General features: G+C 39.9%; 1 non-coding gene and 1 pseudogene across 1 annotated transcript; one reads left to right on the forward strand and one right to left on the reverse strand.

The window, feature by feature from the left end:
* Positions 1-383: 383 nt before the first annotated feature.
* Positions 384-5,976, forward strand: LOC117301827 (annotated as a pseudogene).
* Trnan-guu lies at positions 2,809-2,881 on the reverse strand. Its single transcript has one exon. It is a non-coding gene; the product is annotated as a tRNA-Asn (tRNA).
* Positions 5,977-26,311: the final 20,335 nt, after the last annotated feature.

Below are 26,311 nucleotides of genomic sequence, written 5' to 3' on the forward strand. Positions count from 1 at the left end.
TTGATACGAGGATTACAAAATAAAAATATTAGAAAATGATATAAGGCACATGGCTTCTTTAAGCCTCTGTATTTTTTTTCAAGAATGCTCAACAAAACATTCAGTCACATGATTTTGATCATCGACATCGTGAATTGTGAATTGAAATAGCGTTTGATGAAACTTTTTCGGTGGGCAAATATTTTTATATGGCCTCAACATTATGACATATTTTTGTACCCTGTAGAAATGCCTAAAGTACCAAACTTTGTGCATTTACAAGTGCAAATGACCAGTGGAGCCTTACGTGTTTCTAAGTTTTGGTCAAGGGAGAGGAGACTCTTTGCTTGGCAAATAAAACCACACAAGTTTTGTTTTTCTTCCGTCTCCTTTTTTTCCCTTCCCCCACCTACGACACTGCCAAGTACCTAGCTAAAGTACTTCGACCCCTGGTGGGTCTCACTGAACACCATGTTTCCAATTCCACCCAGTTTGTTGACATTACCCGCAACCTAACCCTACAACCCACTGATATCTTGGTAAGTTTTGATGTGGAATCTCTCTTCACCAACGTGCCCACAGATGAAGCTTGCTTCTTGGCCAAGGAGAGATTATCACATGACCCATCCCTCCCTGATCGTATTGGTCTTTCACCTGACCAAATTCATGATTTGCTTTACACATGCGTTTCCTCCAGTTGATTTCAATTCCCGGGCAAGTACTACGAGCAGACAGCTGGGACCTCCATGGGATCCCCTATATCCCCGGTTCTAGCTGACATATTCATGGAAGAGTTCGAGTCCTCATCACTCCTCTCCGCTGACCTCCGACCCAGCCTGTGGCTCCGCTACGTGGACGACACCTTTGTCGTGTGGCCCCACGGTCAGGACTCTTTCCATGAATTTCTGCAGTACCTCAACCAACAACACTCAAGTATCAAGCTCACTATGGAGTAAGAACATTCCAGAAAGTTACCCTTTCTGGATGTTCTCATCACAAGAAACCAAGACGACACCCTCCACCACAGCATTTACCGGAAACCCACCCACACCGACCGTTACCTACATCAGCGGTCTTTCCATCACCCAGCTATCAAGTCGTCAGTCAACCGTGCGCTGGTTCAACGGGCTTATACCATTTGTGATAATAATACTGTTATTATTATCCGGATAGCCTCCAGCATGAGTTGCAGCACATCACCACTTCTCTACAGCGGAATGGATACAACGCCAAGCAAGTCAAGACAAGCAAGCCCTTCCCCCCCGACCAAAGTGTCTCCTATACCCAAGGTCAAACACACACACCCACAGTTAGTTTACCATACCTAGGTCCCCCCTCGCATCGCCTCCAACGCATCTTCAAGCAAGCAGGAATCAAGGTGTACCACTCCGCCCCGAAGAAACTCCATGGCTCTCTCCAATCGCACAAGGACAAGAAGGACCCCTCCACCCGTGCCGGAGTCTATCGCATTCCATGCGAATGTGGTAAGGTTTATGTTGGGGAAACCGGGCCTAACCTTCCCACTAGAAGGAGGGGGGACTTCAATAAATCCGCCATCGTCAAGCATTCCCACATCACTGACCACCGAGTGAACTGGGAAGCAGCAGAAATCATCGCTCCAATCCAGGCGTGGCACCCTAGACGCATCAGAGAGGCCATCGAGATCCACGTAAGCATGACACCGTACCCCAAGACATCGGCTTCCACATCAGCGACATCTGGCTCCCCCTCCTCCCGACCAATGGATCTTCTATATCCACGGTCACCCCCTAGGCCCCCAACCATTAGACTGCTTTGGGTCATCTATACCCTCAGTCACCTAAATGTAGGCCCCACACCCTCACTATCCCCTGTGCTTGATCCTACTGACACAGTTCAGTGAGCCCACACCCCCCACACACCACCCAAGGCTCCACAACAGGTTTCACCACGCATCATCGAGTTCACTTCCCGCCTGTATTTCCCGCCTTCGTGCATCACCGCTGATCTGCCGCCCAGTACTTAAGCAGCATGCAGCATCAGAGTCCAGCATTCTTCAGAAGAAGATCAGAGCATACTGATCAAAACGTCGAGTTAATCCAACGGTTCTTTTCAGAACCACCCCAACTCATTTAGAGATTGTTATTACATGGTGTTACCGCAAACTCTTCTATATCTTACTTCCACCATGCAAAGTTTCAAATCCTACTCACACAATTTTTATCTATGGACTGTTTACATCGCGCACAGAGAGGTAAAAGATTTGCCACGATTTTAGGGACACCTCGAAAACAGGACCTCCTACTATGTATCCTGTGATGTGAGGAGTTTGTTGCAGTATTCGACAGATACAGATACAGATATGTTCCGACACCCCTATGTTCCGACACCCCTATGTTCTGACACCCCTATTACTAGGCTATGTTCCGACACCCCTATATTCCGACACCCCTATGTTCCGACACCCTTATATTCCAACGACCAAAACACCCCTATGTTCCGACACCCTTATGTTCCGACAACCTGCACAAATATTTTGTGTTAGCCATTAAAAAAACGGTGCGACTTAGAGAAACTACACCTGACAGTAATTTAGTCCACATTGTTTGTACCGGTAACCTGTCTTTATGAATAGTCACCCAGAGGAGTTTAATTTGTATGTTTGAAAAGTGTTATTCTGCTATTAAAAAATAGAAACTTTGGTTTATTTAGAAAAGGACTGAGTAATGGAGGGGTGGTAGGACTTAATTATTTATTATTATTGTTAACATTTCTTTTATTATCAATATAAACCACAAGGGAAACTGACTGGGTAAGTTTGTAAATTATTTTTGGGGTTGAACAAAGAACTGACTAGAGTGGGATTCGAACCAACGACCTCCGGATTAACGTGCCGGCGCTCTACCAACTGAGCTATCTAGCCCTATATTGGCGGTGTCCCAGGACGTTAATCCGGAGGTCGTTGGTTCGAATCCCACTCTAGTCAATTCTTTGTTCAACCCCAAAAATAATTTACAAACTTACCCAATCAGTTTCCCTTGTGGTTTATATTGATATCAGAAACAAAATGTCGCATCCCCTTAAGGTGATCCCCTGGCTGCCGCTTCCCAGGTTGTGTCGTAATTTGGGTGTGATCCCTGGCTACACGGCAGTTAACGGTTGTATGGCTTCTGACTGGCACCCCCGAACAAAGATATTGACAAAATAGGGACACCGCCAATATAGGGCTAGATAGCTCAGTTGGTAGAGCGCCGGCACGTTAATCCGGAGGTTGTTGGTTCGAATCCCACTCTAGTCAATTCTTTGTTCAACCCCAAAAATCATTTCTTTTATTTGCGGAGGCAAATGCAAGAAATCACACATCGGCGCAATAAATTGAAGGCTCATGAAATTTTATAAACATGGACACGCATCTAACACTAGCAAAGTACCGAGTAATTTGTTGCCAGCTTACTCGGGAAGCCATAACTCATGTTTATAACCACAAAAAAAGAAAGAAATGCATGCCTCAACAAGCAACAAAATCAACAAAATTATATCGTTAATTGATCCCATCACTTTTAAAAACAGTACAAATTCAACTTATGAATGTTCAAACCTATTCCCGGCAGAAATTCGCCGGGAAACCAGGCTGTAATACAAGTTGCGTTTTTGTTATTGATCAACAGAGTAATAATTGTCGGAACATAGGGGTGTCGGAACAGAGGGGTGTCGAAATATAGGTGTGTAACCTTTTTTTTAGTTTCGCGACGGATGCTAGAGTAGAGTAGTAGGGAGGTCGACGGGTTTTCCAATTTTTTTTCGAAAAAAAAGAAGTTTGGTACAATTATTGGAAAGCTTATCTCAAACGTAATCTAATTGTAGTAAAATCAATCATTTATCTTTAAAGGTTGCGTAGTAGGGAGGTCGACGGGTTTTCTAGTTTTTTTACGAAAAAAAAGAAGTTTGGTACCATTATTGGAAAGCTTGTCTCAAACGTAATCTAATTGTAGTAAAATCAATCATTTATCTTTAAAGGTTGCGGAGATATTATATTTTAATGTATTCTTTGTTTTTGTCCGTCAGACCATTCTCAAAATCATGTCAATTGTCAAACAAATGTCCCTGTGTGGACAGCTTCAATACACGTAAGTCCATAGGCTGCAAAAACAATCTGTCAGGACCTCCTCCTCTAAATCTTAAATGCGCAGCTATGAGCAGCTACCTAGCAAAGAAACAAAGATATGCATGTATTTTGAGCCTTGTTTTAACGCTATATGATTTTCAAATCGGCGTTGATAGGTGAAAGTTTTAGGACCAGCCATAACTGAAGTTTCTTTTTGTACTACAGAAAAACAACAGTGAGTACCGAGCAAAAAATTGTATTTTTCAACGATGCTTTTTAATTTCACTCAGCAAAACGGAAATGCAAGCATTATGACTGTATATTGAGTAAGTTGGGGAAAGCTTTAGGTGTACAGTATTCAGGAAACTTCAGTTCTGGCTGGCTAACGGTCGTAAAACTTTCACCCATCAACGCTGATTTGAAAAACGAATAGCGTTAAGGAAGCCCTAAATATGAGATCCCTATAAGGCTCACAGGGGAGCCTTATAGTTTCTAGAAGTACTGCTACTGCTTCTTAACCGTTCTTTCCATTTTTTCATTCGATATGAAATAATATAATCTAATTTACCCTTAATGAAACATCCCTTTTTGTAAAAATTAGTGAAAAAGTGGTAACGCCGTACAGAAAGTTATCCGTCTCGTTTATAAAATATAGCCGTTTAATTAATTTGTTCCCTTCATTTTTTGCCGTTCCCCCATCCCCCATTTCCACAGACGTGCCACATTGTGTGGCCCCCTTCCCTCTCTCTGTCCCACGTGCTCTAATAACCCCCACCTCCGTCAGGCACCCGTTAATTCCTTGTGGTGATCCTGTTCATTGTTCTTGGCTTCCACTTGACCGAAAACAACATGGCACGCGCATACGATTTAGGCATTAATTAAATTATAGTATAGATGACGGACTGTCACTGTGTATGTTGATGTATTAAGTGTTTGTCACCAACCGTAGACTGTTTTTGATTTGACCAGCAGACCAGAGCAACCGAGGCAGAACACACCTGACCTATTGAATGACACTGACTGTGCTGACTCAGTGACTGACCTCAAGAAAGGGTCTTTTAGTTTATGCAAGCCATTGCAGGTGAGTGCATTTTTGCAGGCCTTTAAAAGAAATGTGTAGGCCTGATAACATATAACTAGCATCACGATTCAGTTCAGAGGTCGTTTTCACAAAACTCTTCCTAAAACTTAAAGGGTGGCTGCAGCGTTTTTTTTATTCATTTAAACGATTAAACACGACTTTTTAAACCTGAAATATTTTTACTTTGTTTTAATTAAATTTTATAAAATGGTCTCCAAGAGATAAGGGGAACCCAACCCGCCCCTAAAAGGGAGCCTTCATTTGCATGAACATGACGTCAGGTCGGTAACCCGAGCCGCCAGGCCCCCTAGCTATGTGCATATAGACGATGTGACCTATGTTTACATTCAAACTGCCCTCTGTTGACAAAACACTATATACGTCATGTTTCGCCGGGCACTGAGTTGCGTAGTCATAGTAAGATTACGTACACTTTCTAGCTGGCTGCCAAAACACAAAGGTTTTGCCCGGCGGTATGCGCGCGAATCATGTTATGGTTTTCGTGTGACGTCAGAGGTCACATCATCTATAGAGAAGTGTGCACTGTGTGGCCTGGTACCTAGGCGCATGTAGTTAGGGACCAGACTCTTTTTGCCGACAATTTGTTTGAATTCCCGACGTGACATTTATGGTAGGGGGGGGGGGGACACGGTAACAATCCACAAAAGGGGGGCATGCCTTATTTGCTAACTACTCAAGTCAGATATGTTGGGAATAAACAAAACGCATTTTATTGATGTTCAATATATATATCAGAAATAAATGACAGCAAAGTTAACTGTTTTATTTGAATTCACTGCAGCATCCCTTTACGATGGATCCTAAGATTTAGGAAGATCAAGTCCTGTTCCACCCCAACTTTAGAATTGTCCCAACTCAACTGTAGTTTGGACTGGTCCCAACTATAGAATTGTCCCAACTCAACTGTAGTTTGGACTGGTCCCAACTTTAGAATTGTCCCAACTCAATTGTACTTTGGACTGGTCCCAACTTTAGAATTGTCTCAACTCAACTGTAGTTTGGACTGTCCCAACTTTAGAATTGTCCCAACTCAATTGTTGTTTGGACTGGTCCCAACTTTAGAATTGTCCCAACTCAACTGTAGTTTGGACTGGTCTCAACTTTAGAATTGTCCAACTCAATTGTAGTTTGGACTGGTCTCAACTTTAGAATTGTCCCAACTCAACTGTAGTTTGGACTGGTCCTAACTTAAGAATTGTCCCAACTCAACTGTAGTTTGGACTGGTCCCAACTTAAGAATTGTCCCAATTCTACTGTAGTTTGGACTGGTCCCAACTTTAGAATTGTCCCAACTCAATTTTAGTTTGGACTGGTCCCAACTTAAGAATTGTCCCAACTCAACTGTAGTTTGGACTGGTCCCAACTTCAGAATTGTCCCAATTCAACTGTAGTTTGGACTGGTCCCAACTTCAGAATTGTCCCAACTCAACTGTAGTTTGGACTGGTCCCAACTTAAGAATTGTCCCAACTCAACAGTAGTTTGGACTGGTCCCAACTTTAGAATTGTCCCAACTCAACTGTAGTTTGGACTGGTCCCAACTTAAGAATTGTCCCAACTCAACTTTAGTTTGGACTGGTCCCAACTTAGGAATTGTCCCAACTCAACTGTAGTTTGGACTGGTCCCAACTTAAGAATTGTCCCAATTCAAATGTAGTTTGGACTGGTCCCAACTATAGAATTGTCCCAACTCAACTTTAGTTTGGACTGGTCTCAACTTTAGAATTGTCCCAACTCAACTGTAGTTTGGACTGGTCCCAACTTAAGAATTGTCCCAATTCAACTGTAGTTTGGACTGGTCCCAACTTCAGAATTGTCCCAACTCAACTGTAGTTTGGACTGGTCCAAACTTAAGAATTGTCCCAACTCAACAGTAGTTTGGACTGGTCCCAACTTTAGAATTGTCCCAACTCAACTGTAGTTTGGACTGGTCCCAACTTAAGAATTGTCCCAACTCAACTGTAGTTTGGCTTGGTCCCAACTATAGAATTGTCCCAACTCAACTTTAGTTTGGACTGGTCCCAACTTAGGAATTGTCCCAACTCAACTGTAGTTTGGACTGGTCCCAACTTAAGAATTGTCCCAATTCAAATGTAGTTTGGACTGGTCCCAACTATAGAATTGTCCCAACTCAACTTTAGTTTGGACTGGTCTCAACTTTAGAATTGTCCAAACTCAACTGTAGTTTGGACTGGTCCCAACTTAAGAATTGTCCCAATTCAAATGTAGTTTGGACTGGTCCCAACTATAGAATTGTCCCAACTCAACTGTAGTTTGGACTGGTCCCAACTTAAGAATTGTCCCAACTCAACAGTAGTTTGGACTGGCCCCAACTTTAGAATTGTCCCAACTCAACTGTAGTTTGGACTGGTCCCAACTTAAGAATTGTCCCAACTCAACTGTAGTTTGGCTTGGTCCCAACTATAGAATTGTCCCAACTCAAATGTAGTTTGGACTGGTCCCAACTATAGAATTGTCCCAACTCAACTGTAGTTTGGACTAGTCCCAACTTTAGAATTGTCCCAACTCAACTGTAGTTTGGACTGGTCCCAACTTCAGAATTGTCCCAACTCAACTGTAGTTTGGACTAGTCCCAACTTTAGAATTGTCCCAACTCAACTGTAGTTTGGACTGGTCCCAACTTCAGAATTGTCTCAACTCAACTGTAGTTTGGACTGGTCCCAACTTTAGAATTGTCTCAACTCAACGGTAGTTTGACTGGTCCCAACTATAGAATTGTCCCAACTCAACTTTAGTTTGGACTGGTCCCAACTTAGGAATTGTCCCAACTCAACTGTAGTTTGGACTGGTCCCAACTTAAGAATTGTCCCAATTCAAATGTAGTTTGGACTGGTCCCAACTATAGAATTGTCCCAATTCAACTTTAGTTTGGACTGGTCCCAACTTAAGAATTGTCCCAACTCAACTGTAGTTTGGACTGGTCCCAACTTAAGAATTGTCCCAATTCAACTGTAGTTTGGACTGCTCCCAACTTAAGAATTGTCTCAACTCAACTGTAGTTTTTAGAATAGAATAGAATAATTTTAGAATAGAATAATGTTTTATTGTCACTTGTAAAAAAACAAATATTAGTACAGTGAAATTCGTTTTGGTTTTGCGTGTCTAAAAATATTATGTTGTATACAAATTACACTAAAAATTAACCATTTTTTAACTCGAGAGAGATACAGTTCATCAAGTGATGGAAGTTGGCAACCTATGATTTTACTAGCGGTGCGAACGATCCGGCTGATACGCTTCCGGTCATCGGCTGTTGCATTGCCCCACCAAACGATCATTGATTGTGTCAAGACACTCTCAATCACCGCTTGGTAGAACTTCAACAGAAGTGGCTGACTGACATGGAAGCTTCTCAGCCGTCTCAAGAAAAATAATCTTTGCTGACCTTTCTTAACAATGGAATCTGCATTACATCCCCATTTCAAATCAGATGATAAATGTACACCTAGAAGTTTAAAACATTTCACTATTTCCACTTCAGAACCATTAATGACCAAGGGAGCAATAGCTGCAGGATTTTTGCGAAAATCAATAACAAATTCCTGTGTTGGATTGATATTTAATTCTAGATTGTTCTCAGTGCACCAGTTAACAATAGATTGTACTTCATTTCGGTACGATGTCTCGTCATTTTTAATTAATCCACATACAGTCGTGTCATCAGCGTACTTAACCATAAAATTGCTGGCTGAAGTACTGACGCAGTCGTATGTAAATAACGAGTACAGCAAAGGAGACGAAATGCAACCCTGTGGCGTCCCGGTATTTAAAACCAAGGGTTTGGAGTAATTATTTCCGACTCTGACAATCTGAGAACGATCCAATAGAAAGTCTAAAACCCATTTACAAAGATTAACATTTAACCTAGAAGAGTCAACTTGTCATATAATTTAAAAGGTGAAATTGTGTTAAAGGCCGAGCTGTAATCAATGAATAAAAGTCTGGCATAATTAGGCATTTTTTGATCCAGAAACCGTGTTACATTAAATAATGCGAGAGACACTGCATCCTGTACTGATCTGTTTTTCTTGTAAGCAAACTGATAAGGATCAAGAGCAGGTGGAATATTAGCTAAAATATATTGCCGTACCAGAGACTCTAAACACTTTGCAACAATTGACGTCAAAGCAACTGGTCAGTAATCATTTAAACAAACAGGTGTACGCTTGGGCACAGGAATGACAAATGAATGTTTAAATACCTTAGGAACATGACAAACCTTCAATGACCAATTAAAAATAATACAGAGAATGTCACACAGTTCATTTTTGCATGATCGCAAAAGGCGAGAGGAAATCCCATCCGGACCAGGAGCCTTCCTCTCGTTTAGTTTGGACAAGACGCGGCGGGTATCGTCCAACGAAACCTGAAATGGAGGAAGAAGGTCATCGCTACAAGGCATTGTTGCCCTGTCCAAAGGGCGATCGAAACGAGCATAAAATTCATTCAGTTGGTCTGGCAATAACGGATCATTAGATGTTACACCTACGGACTTGGGCTTGTATCCAGTCATTTTATTGAAACTCTTCCACATTTCTTTGGAATTGGTAGAAGAAATACCGTCCTCGAGTTGCCCTTGGTAACGGCGTTTAGCGTCACTAATTGTCTTCCTGACTGCGTATTTCGCCTGTTTCCAAGATGCGTTGTCCCCTCGTTTGAATGCCATGTCCCTTGAGCGGAGTGCCTTGTCCACTGAACCGTCAACCCAAGGTTTGTCGTTAGGATAACGAGTTGTTGATTTCTTAGGAATGCACATCTCCTCACAAAACTTGATGTAATCCATTGTGACATCTGTGCATTCATCCAAGTCAGCTGAACTGTTTACAAACAAAGACCAATCAGTGCAGTCGAAACAGGCTTGTAGTCGCTGAACGCCCTCATCTGTCCATCGAGGAACAAGGCGTTTTACTGGTTTATTGGATTTAAGCTGTTGTCTGTAAGCTGGAACAAGGTGTACCATATTGTGGTCCGAGTTACCAAGAGGAGCTCACTTTAACGATTTATAAGCGCCCTTGATTGTTGTGTAACAATGGTCCAGAGTTCTATCATGACGAGTATTACAGTCCACGTGCTGGTAGTACTTCGGTAACCCCTTCTTTAGGTTACAATGATTGAAATCCCCGGTAACAATGAAAACAGCACCTGAGTTCGCGTTCTCATGCTTCGTAATAATGGTAGAAAGTTGGTCAATAGCCGCAGATGCTTTTGCCTCGGGTGGTATGTACACTGCAGCCACTATGAATTCTCTCGGCAAATAAAATGGCCGACATTTCACGATAAGAGTCTCCAATTCCTGTGTACATGAGTGTGAAATAATCCTGGCATCGGTGCACCACAAATTGTTCAGTAAGAAACATAAACCACCTCCAGTAGATTTACCCACTTCAGTAAAATTATGATCTGATTGAAAAAGGGTGAATCCCGAGGGTGTAACTGCCGAGTCAGGGATAGTTGAATCCAACCAGGTTTCAGTGAAACAAAACACTGAACAGTCCCGATAGTCTTTCCGATTATGAATAGTGCAGAAAAGTTCATCAATTTTGTTCCTGAGTGAACGAACATTAGCTAAAAACATACTTGGGAGGGGAGGTTTGTGGTTACGTTGACGCAATCTGGTTAAGAGTCCACCACGCTTACCCCGCTTTCGTATGAGTTGTGCTGTACATTCGGTCGTTACTTGGCCCATCACAATCTGACAAAATGTTCATCAAACGAAGACGTGAAAGTACTTCTTTTGACAGCTCTATCTTCGTGGTGCGAAGTAGAAGAAGTTCCTCTCTCCCATAAGCGATAATAAGAGTAAAATAACGAGAGCACGCAAAACCGTGTCGCCATACAACGGCGCCATCTTTGGACTGGTCCCAACTTTAGAATTGTCCCAACGCAAAGCAAAACGTAAAAGTGTGATTTTCTTTGAAAAGTATATATTTTGAGTCTACTACCATTGTTAGCATTCCCCATCTCAATGGTGCATATATTTGTTTCAACCAACTTTTTTTTGAAAGGTAAATGGGCTATTTTTCAGAAGAAAAAATAATTCAAATATCACCTTCATGTAAAGGTCATTTTGTGGTCAAATATTAAAATAATGTTTACATTTTGGACCAAATTTGACCCCAAGGTGAAGGATCTATCAATAAAACTTCATCATCATAATGACATTTCAAATCTGTGAAATTATGAGTTTTTCCTTTTTTGTGCACAAATGTATGGTAATGTAACCAGCTGACCTCAAGCTGCCACTCCCGTAAATTAAATACTAGGCTAAGTTGCGGTGAGTGTAGAAATGGAATGTGTTGGATAATAAATCCACTGGGAGAACATTCTATTGGAAAAGTAAATTCCTAAGCACGAGAACCCAATAGACACAAACATTTGGAAATGACTTGACATAATAGCTGAAATACCAGCAGTCGATTAACAATTCGTGTACTCCCTTTTCTGGAATTTGAGATTCATTCCTGCATTTGCCGTCAAGACGAGAGGTCGACTGTAGGGAACAGTTATGTTTCCGTTTCCTTAGTTTGTTAAGTTAGCCAAGTACGTTTTATGAGTTGCGACTTCTGGGGACTGAGTTTAAATAAATGTTCCTACCACCTGTAACAGTATGGTGTTCAAGCGATGAATTGGTGAGTTAAAGTGTAGAAAATAATTATTGTAGCAAACCTTCAGAAACGCTGCAATGAAAATACAATGTGTAATGTTCAATTGCCGTAAATTTGTTAATATTAGAATGTCCAAATAGTGGAAATGCTAGAGAAATACGGCATTATTTGTTTCACATGTTTAAGATTGCATCTAGTTAGCACTGAACATATTCCTTTGTGCATTTATTAAGTAAATTCAAACTCATGACCCGCTTGTAGGATTTGTATCGAATACCAGTCAAGCTATTTCCAGTTACAAATGATGTAGGCCATAACCGGTAATTTCTAGAACATTAGAAGACTTCAGATAAATATTTATTCGGACAATTACTATTTTCCATGTTCCACATTTTCCACAAACTTCACAATATTATCAGAATGTTTGGCATATATTTTTGTCTTCAGTTAAAATGCCGACCACCGTGACGTGAAGCTCATATAGACAAGGTTATTCCACCAACGTTACGACACTGTTATTTATTGAAGGTACGGAATATTTAACTATCAGTATGTGGAGAGTTTTATGTAAACTATAAGTTATAATGAGGCAACTTGAGGTCCTAGAAATCCTCGTGCATGTACTAGATTTATGATGTTTGGAATTGCAGTTACGATGTTTGGAATTGCAGTTAATACTTCCGTACACGTATTGGTTTGCCAAGAAATAGTTGAACTCCCATTTAAAGTATCTATAGTTATACGGATTATAACTGTTTGATTGTAATGCAGTGATCTTCGTGGTCAAAAGATCGTTAATATTAGACGAAGACGAAGATTTAATATTTCGCTGAACCAGTTGTAGTTAAGGTTTGTTTTATTAATCAGTAGGCCTAATAATGTTTTCTCTATATTTATTGTGTTTTACAGACTGCCCCTATTATCTGGTAGCCTTAAGAATCGGGTTTAAACTATACATGAGTCAAATTAGTGTAACAAATTGTTATTTGTTGTTCTAAGAAATAAAACAATATTTGATCAGACCTGCATAAAATTGTTCCAATGCCTTTCCTTAAACTCTCCCTGGTTACAGTAAAATTAAATCTAAAGATGTGATATTCTCCCAAAGTGCATATCTTAAGCATTCCAAATTTGTTTGCACACCCTACATCTTGGTTGGTTGAAAATTGTTTAGACAAAAAGATGTGGAAGGGATCGTACACTTGCTTAAAGTGTAAGCAGTTCAAATAGAGGGGCGGCAATCACACATCAGAACTCTCAGGAGCAGTAGGCCAGCTGTCAGATTTTCTTTGGAGTGACAATGGTCATGAGCTCATAAACAAATTCAACAACAAGCACTCTAGAAATCTAGAAACTCCCAACTGTGGTCTCATTACATTGAGATGGTGGAGATTGAGATCAAGGACTCAGAAAGACAGATACTTGATCCCCAATCTGGGAGCTTTTTCAGCAATGCTGCCACCCCATCATCTATGACCATAGTAACTTTGATCATGGGGTGGGGGATGTGTTCATCTGGCAGATATGAAACTCCTCTAAAGAAGACAGCGATGTTGATGACGTTTAGAAGCTTTCATGTCAAACTGTTATAAATACTAAGATTTGATGTGTTCCGACTAAACCCAACCTTTGCTGAAAAAAGCGCTATCAAAGCACTATTAGCATTGTCTGAAAAGATGTGTTTTTAACCGAGTCTTGAATGAGCTGATTGAGGATGATTCACGGATGTGAAGAGGAAGTTGGTGCAGCTACTGAGAATGCTCTATGACCATGGCAGGTATTCGTGCGTGGGCCTTGGGAAAGTTGAAGATGGATGTTGATCGAAGGCTCATAGATGAAGAAGGCGACTTTTGGGAGATGAGACTATTGATGTTATGCGGGTGTGAAGCCATGTATGGCTTTATAAACAAGGAGAAGAATTTTGGACTGGATCCGCTTGAGAATAGGTAGTCATTCATGCATTTGTTACTTCTCGTCTTGACAACGGCAATGCTCTTCTCTACAGTCTTCCTACAACCAGATTTCCCGACTTCAACGGCTCCAAAATACTGCTGCCCGCATTGTGACACTGTCTAGAAAATCCTGTTCTATCACCCCCATTCTGAAACAACTTCACTGGCTCCCGATTTCTCAACGAATCATCTTCAAGCTGATGCTCATTGTCCACAAAGCTCTCAATGGCAAGGCTCCCCACTACTGTATATATCTGAACTGCTTCAAGTTTACACTCCATCAAGGAATCTTCGATCAAGTTCCATGCTTCTCCTCATTGAACCCAAGTCTCGACACTCATGGGGTGACAGGTCTTTTTCTTCAGCTGCCCCACGCATCTGGAACTCTCTACCACTTAATCTTAGATCTTGTCTTTGTACCACAAAATTCAAATCTCTTCTCAAAACTTAATCTTATGTCACAGGTTTTCAAGGATTAATTTTGTTGTGTCTGTTTTTTTTTTTTTTTAACTGCACCTTGAACACCCAGCAGGGTGGATCCGTGCGCATTACAAGTCTTATTATTATTATTATTATTATTATTATTATTAGAGAATGAAGAACCGGTGTAGTATGTTCATAATGCTTTACTCTCATATGACCATGCGTGCCGCAGTGTTTTTTACTCTGGGGGCGATGTGATTAGCTGGCAAGGCATACAATAAACTATTGCAATAGTCAAGATGGCGTGTGGTGAGAGCATGGACAAGGCGCTTCGTTGATTTGACGTCAAGGTAGTTGTGGAGTTTCCCGATCTTATAAATACCGAAAGAAGCTGCACAGCCAAACATTGTGTACATGTTTATCCAACTGTAGGTGGCTGTCAAGAATGACCCGAGGTCACGAGCTGACTCGGAGACGGTGACAGCATCACCACCAATGATTATTACCGGTAGATTGTCTAATTTCCGGAACTGTTAGGTGATGTGTATGAGCTCTGTCTTTGTAGAGTTGAACTTGAGCTTGTTAGCCACAGCCCAATATTGCAGATCACTGATACAGTTTTACAAGGAATTGATAGCTTCGTGGTGCTTTTGGGGGTTTAGAATGATGTAGTGTTGTGTGTCGTCAGCATACATTTCGTGTTGAATGTCGCGATGAGCACTGATGACCTTACTCAGAGGACCGGTATAAAGTATGAATTCAAGAGGTCCCATAATCGACCCCTGAGGTACACCACGAGGAAAGGGATGGGGCTGGGAGAAAACGCCATTGACAACAATCCGTTGCTCACGATTCTTCAGATATGACACTAGCCAATCTAGTGCAGTGCCGTCAATGCATAGCAACTCTTGAAACGCTGTGTCAGGGTGTTGTGGCAATAGTGTCCAGTATAGAAAAATCCAGTAAAATGAGAACAGACCCTTGTCAATTGCTAGAAGGATGTCATTCATGTCATTTAGTCAAGGAAGTCTCAGTAGAATGAAACTTCCGATATGTTGATTGAGCCTCAGAGAAAAGGTGATTGTCCAGAAGATTTGTGTTAAGTTGAGTAGATGCGATTTTTTCAAGAACCTTTGCAATGAACATCAGATTAGCAATTGGTCGATAGTTTTTGAAGTCATTTGGGTCGAGGTTGGGTTTCTTAAGCAGTGGATGTGGGATGTTTTGTATGCCTGACATGAGCGACTGGTTGATTATCTAAGTGATGTAAGAAGTTCATCTGAGCAAAGTTTGACTATCCAGGTAGGAACGGGGTCAAATGAGCATAATTTTGATGGGCTAGCTACAACAACTTTTCTGACGGCATCCTCTGAGGTAGGTTGGAAATGTGTAAAGCTAACGAGTTATAGCTTCTGGAACAGGTATGTCTATGTCATCCGGTTGAACGACACTGTCAAACGATCTTGCAATGTTCTGTTTTTTTTGTGGAAGAACTGAGCACATTCATTCGCCAAATGCGCATCTGATTGGTGTTCAGGTAAATTCGATGATGATGATTGGGAGGTGAGCTTATTGACAAGCTGCTTATTATCAGATTGGGCAATTTCAGACTGAAAATATTGAGATTTTTACGAGAGAATTGTGTTATTATAGACGGCACATTGATCTCGGTATAGCTGTCTTTGGATTTCAAGTCTAGATTGGACCATGAGACGCTCAAGACGTTGTTTCGCTCGTTTTGCCTCTGAGCTTTCATTTACTGATTTCACTCATTTCACTGATCCAGCTACACGTACAGTAGATGAAACAACGGTAATTCAAAATAACAATATGCAAATTTGGCCCAAGAATGCGCCAAGAACTCCAAACCTGGAGCTTGTTTGTGTATACTTCTCCCCATGGCACTGCGCGATCCACCTGCACCCGCATGCTAAGTAATTTCGTCCCCACACTGAGGCGTGGGGAGGAGGTTGGTTATCAGTCGGTTAACTCCGTGACTATTATTGGTGATTGTCAGTATGCTCCACAGCAAAACCAAATTCAGGTTAAGAAAATAAAAGACATAAAAAGACCTGATTTTGCTGGACTCGAGGAGGACCTGAAGCTGAGTCCTTTGGGTCCAAAACCAAGTCGGAGTCCCAGGTCGGAGTCCTGAGTCAGAGTCCTACAACTGACAACACTGCGCATGACCATGGATTTGGAAATCCCTCCCTTACCCCCATTCTAGGAATTTTTATGTGTACAACACAGTCACCTCAGATGTTTATGGATATTTTTACAATTGTTTTTGTTATTGATTTAAGAATTGTTGTTGTATATTTCAGATTCTTTCAACCATTCATAATGTCAGAGAATGTACAACAGCTGATCACCTATTCTGAGAAGTACTTTGATGAAAGTCTAGAATACAGGTATGTGCTTTTATGTTCCTAGGAATCTTTACCAACTTAATTTGTATCTTGCGCCTTGAACACAGTGGGGTGTCGTGTCCGAGTGGATAAGAGCACCGAACTCAAGCTCTGATGCTTCTGTTCAGCAGAGTGTGGGTTCGAATCCAGGTCGTGACACTTGTGTCCCTGAGCAAGACACTAAACTATAATTGCTTCTCTCCACCCAGGGGTAAATGGGTACCTGTGAGGGCAGAGATGGTTCTTGTGATTGGTTTAGCCATGTAGCGCATATAATTGTCGCATAGGCTGTATACTCCCCAGGGAGCTGAGATGGTTTAAGGAATGATTTAAGGCCCAGTGACCTGCCCCCGATTTCACGAAACTCATCGCAAGTAGCGACGCATCGTAGGGTTTGCGATGCGTCGCAGACCTAAGACATGTCGCGGCTGCGACGAGTTCCACAGTCCATTTCACCAAACACGTCGTAAGCGCGACGAGTCGCAATACAAACTATTTTCACTCTTAATAAAAACAACCCTTTGGACGAGGATGAACTGCGGCTGTTTTATGTTGTGTACAACTTGGTCATGAAACAGTCATGTATTATAGTTCATTCAAGATGGCAGACACTCAACCGTTTCGGACTAGTTGTTTAGGTTTTTGGTTTATAATTATTTATTTGTTTAGTTGTTTTAGTTTGTGTGTGTTCGTTTGTTATGCGTGTGTTTGTTTTCTTTTCTTTTACCCTGTCCTTTTTTTTTTTTTTTTTTTGGGGGGGGGGGGAGGGTAAATTTCCATTTGTTGTCTAGTGTCTTCCCGATTGGTTCACGGAAGTTACGTGTGGTAATTGTTATGTCCTTTCATGCATATTGTGCGTAAACAAATGAAACATAGCATTTTTACGACGACCCTATGGGTCGTCGTAACTTACGACGTGTTCTTCCTCGTTGTCAAGGAACTTGCGACGTATCCGACGCATCGTAACTTTGATGAAATCGATTTATACGCATCGCAACTTACGACGTGTAACCGGTCGCAACTTGCACTTGCGACGCGTCGCAGCGCTTCGTGAAATCGGGGGCAGGGGTAATAATGTCGGAAGCGCTTTGAGACACCCCGTGAAAAAGCGCTATATAAAAACCGTGTATTATTATTATTATTATGTGCGCATTACAAGTCTTATTATTATTATTATTATTATTAATATAGTAATTATAGTAATGTTACATGTATGATATGGTAATATGAAAAAATTCTATACTTCCCTCTAGCTGATATGGAAGTCCATGGGATTGTTCACGCAGCGACAAATGATACAAATCAGTGTTTAGATTTTTGCCATCAAAATGCTAGAAATGTCCCTCTTTTTTTCTCTTTTTGTTTTTTTACTAAACCAAGGGACCCCAATCGTAATGCTCAAAAGTGGTTCCACTGGATCACAAAATCAAGAACAACAAAATCAGGGAGAAGACAATGTCAATTTCAGTGGCGTTACTATGGAGGAAGGAATAGAAGGAGTTTGTCAGAACAAATGGTAACCGATCCGCCTCCCGAATTCAAACTACAATAAATAATACGTGAAAGACAATTTTTTGCATTGGTACTATACTTTATTATAAAACAAAGCAATTCCCGCACCAATCAATCTATATACACTTGCGTATTTACTAATTACAATCCCCAAATCTCCCTCGAGCTCGAGTAAACCCCAATGATTATCTTTAGCCCCACTTAGGGTCTACAACTAAAGACAAAATAGCACATTGTTTCCACAGTAGTAGTATGCTAAACTATACAAACTTTAGTACGTTAAATAAATTCCAAACTGAGGATAAATGCCTCCCACCACCGTTCTTCAAAATATATTGTTCGTCACTTCCCAAACTTCCTTTCGTTGTTCGTCCCCACTCCACTTTACTCACAGTAAATAACTTGGCCGAGGGGAATTATATAATAGTTTTCACAGTTCACTCTTGTGCTGTACACTACAAACTTGCCCCTCCAGCGAATGTTGCTTCCACGTTGGTGGGTGTACGTTCCCCCTCGCCGTACAAATCTGATTCACGTCAGCTCACTTCCAATCCGTCAAGGGTGGGATGTTGATGTGACACCTCTGAAAATTACACTGGGGTGCGCCTTCTTGCGCCCGCCCTTCACACTCCCATAAAGGCCATCTGAAAATTCATATGAAACACACTTTGCCATAATTTCGGCCATTTGATAATAATACACAATCCTTCATAAATAACTTCAGTTGAGTTTATACTCCAATATACACCATATTAAAGATCGTCAATCTTAATATTTGATGGGTTACTTTCCCCGTGTTCCTAGACACCTCAGCTCAAATTAGCTCAACGGCACTTCAAACTTATCAATACCTTGCTTAGGTTTTCTTTTAAATCAAACACAACTATAGAACTTCCTTACTTAGGTTTTCACTTAACTCCAACACCCCTATACACTTGGTTCTTCCATGAAAATGATAATAAAAAGGATTTAACTTACGGTTGTTGATCGGGTTGTCCAACCTGTCTCCCTTGTTGCCAAAGTTAAATATTGGGTGGGTAAATCACACCCTCTGCACTCAGCTGGCATAAATTTAAACTGGCTGCAAAAATATATTCTGGCTCGCAGAAAATGTTCACTTAATATTATTTAAGGAACAGCTTGTACCTATATATGTACAAATAGCAGCATAACAGCAGAGCAGCAGAATAAAATGGCATGTACTCTTCACCACTGGAGACTCAACTGCATTCTTCCCACTATCCTTTCTCATATACTTCACACACACTTCTATCTACAATCTATGAGCCGACACCCTGATCCTTTGTTATGATACACTTACCCCCAAGATTATGCAAATAAGCTGAAAGGTTAAACTTGAGGTTCACTGCTCCTCATGTTGGGGTATCCCCTCTAGGTCAAAAGTGTGCATATTGCATAATTAATATTGACCCCAAACAACCATGGCCAATTGGGTCCTGGCACCAAGCCCTTCATGAATATTTACACAAAGTTAAAAAGAACTTGAATAAATTTAGGCAATATCTCTGAAGGAAAGGAATGAATATTCATAAACCTCCAAGCATTTGCATTTTTCTGTGACAGAGTTCGACGAGCTTCTTATCTTGCCGCAGTAGTAAAATAGCTATGGGTAGCGCAAATTCCGCATTGCAATGTTTGAAGATATGGGGAACAACGGCGTGTGAGCTATGAAGCATTTCTGACATAGAATCTCAAATATCAATTTTAAATTACGCTATAATCAAAATGCTCCACATCGTTCCACCAAACTGAATATAAGAACAGACAAAGGAAACCATCACATACATGTACACAATCCCCTAATAATGCTTTCCTTGGAAAAGGTCATAAAATCACACAAATATAAACCCATATTCCTCATAATATTTCCTTCATTGCTTTGGTGATGTAACCGGAAACTCAACTTTTTTCCCTTGTATTTTGAAAAAAATCTGACACTGCACACTGTCTTGTAATGAAAAATAAGTTTTGCCCAAATCCATAAGGCCCACCATTTTACAGCTCAAACTTTGAAGACTTTTTGTTCTGTTTCTTTCATCAATTATGCCTCTGATCCAGTTGATTTGGAGTATGGGCTACCCCAGAGGTCCATATTAGGTCCCTTGATGTTTGGCAAAACTGCTATGCAAATTTTTTTCCTTTTTTTAGTTCATAACTTTGCATAGCAAATAAATAAAAAAATGCTTAAATTGCAGATACAATAACATGGAAATTAATTTTTGTTAAACCTTAGTTAATTGTTTATTCATATTCCACTGATCATAATGCATATTTTAGTGACAAAAGCTTTATTTTGACAAAATACCACTTCCAGGTGACTTTAATTGTTTTCATTGTGGGGAAAAAGGTGACATATCTCCCGGCACGAATTTGAAGTAACATGGGTGTACTAACACGACATCCAGTGTCAACTGGTTAAGGACGCAATAACCATCAAATGGTTGTTAAAATAAACTCACCAAAATCAGCCTTAAATGTCTAATAAACTTTGCATCAAGTGAATTTATAAATGAGAAGGGGAAGGTCTTAAAATTGAATTGGAATGTTAAATAATTGCATCAACATATGAACTCTATGTTTGGACAGTTATTGCCAAAATATTCACAATAAATGAAGATCAATAATAACATTATTATTATTATTACTAGGACGCAGATCAGGACTCAATAATGTACCGATATGTCTTCATTACACACGATTAATAAAAATAGATCAAAGGTCTTGCATTTCTCCAGGTCCAATTAAAAAAAAAAAACAGTTTAAATGATTTAATATCTTGAACATGTTCTAAACATAAATTAACAGCTTTTTTGTTCTTACTTTGCAAGAAGAAAACATCAGTTTAGTTATAAAGTCACCGTCGCTCAGATTTCCACATTGCGAGTAATGATTTTTTTCATTGGTCGATTTGGCCCTACTGCGGTGTATAAAGTTCGTCGACCGTCGGCGTTGATTTCTATTAATTTAGCATCAGATTTCTTGTAGAAAAAAATTAAATATTTTTTGTATCAAGCATAAATGCTGCAAAATTTGTATCACAAATGGGATCGCAAAATTTGCAATACACTTTTTTAAATTGCATAGCAAATAATTTGGGGGGCTAATCATCCTTACTCTCAGCTAAGAGCTGAATTGCGAAGGACGCGGCTACACGTGTTCGTGAAGCTGGCATTTAAGGGCGCCTTTGGCTGCCAGCCACATCAACCCATTATGACCACGGAGCACAGCCAAGAGCAAAAAGTGTTTGATTTTTTTCATCAACATTTCATCGCAAATTGAGATGCGATACAGGCGAAATCGTTCACTGATACTGTCTGCATTCTAGTGGTTGTTGATTTAGTAATTATGATTGTCTATTTGCTTTTAATAGATATCATCTTGTAATTTTTACCAAGTAATGGGTGGTGGATAAACCCTTTACTCTACCAAGTTTACTAGCAAATGACAGCTACTCAAAATGTAATACCAGACTTGAGTCTCTGTTAAAAAGCCTCTGTTCTCATCCATATGTCATGAGATACAATGTAGGTTATCCATCTTAACTTTTTGTGATGAACGTAAATGGTTTTTTTTTTTTTACAGACATGTAATTTTGCCATCAGCTTTAGTGAAATTGCTTCCCCGGAATCACCTAATGACAGAATCAGAATGGAGAAATCTAGGTGTACAGCAGAGTCCAGGCTGGGTGCACTATATGATTCATAAACCAGGTAAGTAAGACAACCTACAGGCATTACAGGAACACCACCAAAATAAGTCACCTTAATGTTGACAAGTTCAATAAACATCTCCTGTCACAAGTGTTGTGTTGTTCACTCAAATTGCTGACTTGTATTCTGTGTAACTGGTGTTATCTTGGTCATTCCGTGTTGGTTAAACCCTACCCTCTTTGAATTTGGCTAAACAAGCCAAATTTTTAATTTTAGCACCTTACTTGCTTAGCACCTTACTTGCTTAGCACCTTACTTGCTGCTTAACTTTGGTGCTCAGACCAGATATGCTGTTTTCGGTGTAGTATTATTATTATTATGAAGAATTTATTTGTTGCTATCAACGATACATCCTATAGAGCCGGATCCAGACTATGGATCTGAGGCGCTAATGGGGTGATGTTATTTAATGGATAGAATTCTACGTAGTACGTACATACGGGCATTTCCAAACCAAAGTGGACATGACTCGAGAAAATCAAATTGTGCCTACAATGTACATGTTTCTTTACACTTTCTTATTATTCCAAACACACGCCATGCTTCACAGTTTGATTATAAAAAATTCATTTGTTCGGAAAGTGTTTTTTTCAGTGGGAAAACTTAAAAAACTTAGATTTTTTGCAAAAGGGGGGTAATGTTTTCAGCATAAGCAGTTTTCAATAAAAGTCATTACATTTTATACTCATGAAATATGGTGTACAAGAAATATTCATCCAATTTTAACCATCACCCTCCACTTTTCCTTTCATCGCTTACCTTCAGATACTTTAGATATAGTGAAGCACGAGTTACCGAAACATGCATTTTTTAATTTTACTACAAAATTGTGACACTTTAATTGATGCCAATTAATATCTATCTTCTACCATTGGTGCCTCAAGTATTTGTAAGAAATTGAACTGTCAAGCATTATCTACCACGTGCATTTTAATGATCCGTTAAAAACTGTAGCACGAGTTACCGATTTAGCACGAGTTACCACAATTCACTCTCCCCTAATACAGCAGGAGAATTCAGTTAGTTTTACCAAGTATTACTTGGCAACAACTGAGAGCTCGCTCTCTCTTCTGCATAATGATGTGCATAAATGCAATATTAAAGCCTGGGGTCTATGGTAGGCAGTGGCAGGCAAACTACTAAAGACCTAAACACTGAGATTTGTGATGGTCGATGGTTTGTAAATATTGTGGTTGAATATGAAGCCTTATGAAGGAGACCACTTTCCCGGTGAAGTTGTGCAAATTGGGCAAAATTACTGTACAGAGTTGCTGTTGCTCACAGAACTGGATACTCATTTTTACTGAAAGTGGCCTAAGAAAGAATGATTGAAAACATTCTGAAAAACCAAATGAATAAAAATGTGAAAGAACGTTAAAACTGTGGTCCAAATTTCACAAGATTCTTGAACAGATACATTGTGTAGGCTACTTGATATTGTAAGAACTTTTCTTTCATCTATGCCAAAATAAGTTGTTGTACATGTAAGTTAAAATTAAACCATGGAGTAATTGCTCCATGATTCAACTGAAGCAAAAATGCAAACTATGGATACTATGTATTTCACACTTCTTTGTGATGTCACTGTCACATATACATTTGGTAAGTTTTTACAAATACACTGTTTTTGTGTTATAAATTGTTTATTTTTACTTTAACAAAATATATTTGATCATTTTACAAGTTGCTGAGGAATTCTATAAGAAACTTTTACATTTTGTGAAATAATAGTACTTCGTTAATGGCCGGACAAACTGTAGCACGAGTTACGAGTTACCGTAGCACGAGTTAAATGTACGTACCATGTTTTTTGCATGTCAATGTAAAATTAAGAAGAGCACATCTTTCTAAAGTATACCATAATAAACTAAGGCATAGTAGTTACTCATCATATAATCAATAAGACTTGATTGGGTTTTGTTTTAGGACACAATCAAAACAAAAATGGGTAATTTTTTAGCGTTTCCTCTGCTCGTAGCACGAGTTACCGAGTCCCATGCATACAACAATTAATTTTTTTCTCGTCAAACTACTATGAGGATCTAGCCTTGGATGTTGGCTTTCAAAATACAAAACATTAAGATTCAAATCAAAATATGTTTAATAACTGGAGCCTGAAGTATGAAAAAGGACACCATAAAGTGTAGCACGAGTTACCGTGGAATTGCCCTTTACATACAACTAAATATTTGTAAAGCGCCTTTACATCAAGATCAAAGTGCTGGAAAGAGCAAACCAATGGAACTATAAATACAACAAAGTGCATCCGATACAAGTGAGTTTTGAGAGATTTTTTTAACGAAGGCAAAGAGTTACAATTTCTGATGCATACTGAGAGTTTGTTCCTTATTCGCGGAGCAACAAAGGAGAAAGTCCGGTTGTGAGCAGATGAGTCAGAAGCTGATCGCAAGCTTGAGCGTGGCGGTTGGTAGAGAGCAAGGCAAGATGATAAGTAGCCCGGTGCTATTCCTAGGAGACATTTATACACAGTAACTAGCGTGGCGGTTGGTAGAGAGCAAGGCAAGATGATAAGTAGCCCGGTGCTATTCCTAGGAGACATTTATACACAGTAACTAAAACTTTGAAAGTTACCCTCTCTTTGACCGGGAGCCAATGTAACTGCTGAAGGCAGGGTGTTGTGGTCATATTGTTTTGCAAATCAGTTTGGCCGCCTAGTTTTGGATGCGTTGAAGACGTTGGATGTCTGAAGTGCTAGATCCAAGGAGCAACTCGTTGCCATAGTCTAGCACGGATAACTAAGTGGTATGTGTCGAAGTCCAGAAATTTGCGAATGCGACTTAGGTTTCTGAGTTGATAGTTGAGGCTGAAGCAGAGAGTTGTGATGTGGGAGTGTATTGACATTGACAAATCAAAAACAACCCCGAGGTTGCGAACACTCTAAAAAGGCTTGATGACTTTGTCGCCGACCTGAAGAGATACCGTGTTGGAGATGGTCAGAGGACTCAGGAACAGCAATGATTAACTCTGTTTTCTCTTCATTGAGCTTCAGCATGTTAAGGGTCATCCATGACTTGATGTCAGATATGCATGAGGATAGCCGAGAGAGAGCTGAGGTTATGGATTGCGGGTCATTCAGGTTGAATGGTATGTACAGTTGAATATCGTCAGCATAAAGGTGATGTTGTAGGTTATGCTTTCTGATGATACAACCAATGGGATTGGAGTAAATTGCGAATGCAAATTATTATTATTAATGGTTTATTTTGAATAAAAAAATCTGAATAAAAAACAACCAAAAGGTTGACAACATTCAAATTTACAAAGTTTTTACAGAGCTAACAAAAATGGAATTAACAATAAACAGGCAAAATCTATACATAAATACACAACAATTAAAAGAAAAAAATCATTAACTAGCAGAAACACGCCATCAAAAAACCCAAAGAATATAAAAATAAGAAAAAATGGTAAAAACATACATCAAAAAACAGACAAAAAGTTCAAAATTTGCCAAGCAGCCCCAAAAACTATTTCAATATTCTAGCTAATGAGGGTAGCGTGGATTTACTATAGCGCTCAGTTTTGCATTCCGGTATTTGAAAGCTAGTAGTTGAGGCTGCTCTGAGTAGCATGTTAGTGGTGTTAGTTCTGGCAAGAGGGTAGTAAGTGACAAAATTGTTTAGAACAACGAAGATTATTAGCAAACTTGAGCAACAGATTATGGTGTCTAGATTCTTAAGTGGGAATATTAAGACTAGACAGAGCATGTGAGTAGGAAATATATATCCATTGCCTAAAATAATATGACTGGCACGTTTCTGCACACGCTCTAAAGAGATAATTTGCTCTTTGCTTATTGAAGTGTGCCATACTTGGCAGGCATACTCAAGAACTGGTCTTATGTAACAAATGTAAACCGCAAGTATGTCAAAAACAGGAGCTTAGCTTTCTTAAGAATACATAGAGTGTAAAGTCTGCAAGAAGCTTTAGAAATAATGTCAGTAATATGCAAGTTCCATTTAAGGTCACTCTGAATGGTTACTCCCAGTAATTTCAAATGAGACACCCGACTTAAGTTACTCGAGTTAATGATAAGTTGTGAAGCAGGTACTTGGCGCTTTAAGAAACTAATTACCATACTCTTACACTTAGAAGGCTTCGGTAGAACATCACTATCCTTACACCAAATAGTTAAGTTGTTAAGGTGACTTTGCAATTTGTCCTGTTGCCCATGTTGGACAATAACCCCCAGAGTCAGATCATCCATATATTTCCATCGTCTACAGCAATCTATTGAAGCATCGTTGACAAGAACAAGGAAACGTATTGGCCCCAATTTAGTTCCTTGAGGAACACCACAAGAGATTGATTTGATGGATGAAAAAAGACCCATGAGTTTAGTATTGTGTGTGCGACCATTGAGAAAGCTGCAGATGATGGGAACTGTGGATAGTCTGACTCCGAGATTCAAAAGTTTCTGAATAACAATAGTGTTCAGAACTGACTCCGCGGCAGTACAGTTAATTACGATCCTA

The sequence above is a fragment of the Asterias rubens genome, chromosome 17 (genome assembly GCF_902459465.1).
Source record: "Asterias rubens chromosome 17, eAstRub1.3, whole genome shotgun sequence".
Classification (NCBI taxonomy): Eukaryota; Metazoa; Echinodermata; class Asteroidea; order Forcipulatida; family Asteriidae; genus Asterias; species Asterias rubens.